Genomic DNA, 437 nt, shown 5'->3' with positions numbered 1-437 from the left:
CCCAAGAGTTTGAGACCAGTGTGGGCAACATAGTGAGACCTTAATTCTAATTTAAAAAATGATGGTAGAGGCCGGGCGCGGTGGCTTACGCCTGTAATCCCAGCACTTAGGGAGGCCAAGGCGGGTGGATCACGAGGTCAGGAGATCGAGGCCATCCAGGCTAACACTGTGAAACCCCGTCTCTACTAAAAAATACAAAACAAAATTAGCCGGGCGTGGTGGCGGACGCCTGTAGTCCCAGCTACTGGGGAGGCTGAGGCAGGAGAATTCCGTGAACCTGGGAGGTGGAGCTTGCAGTGATCCAAGATTGCGCCACTGCACTCCAGCCTGAGCGACAGAGCAAGACTCCGTCTCAAAAAATAAATAAATAAATAAATATTAGTAGAAATTTAGAAATGTAAATTCTCTTTCTCAGAATCTGTATTATTAAGGGATAC

Source organism: Colobus angolensis, unplaced genomic scaffold (assembly GCF_000951035.1).
Source record: "Colobus angolensis palliatus isolate OR3802 unplaced genomic scaffold, Cang.pa_1.0 Scaffold352, whole genome shotgun sequence".
NCBI lineage: Eukaryota > Metazoa > Chordata > Mammalia > Primates > Cercopithecidae > Colobus > Colobus angolensis.
Note: the sequence above shows the minus strand (reverse complement) of the source record.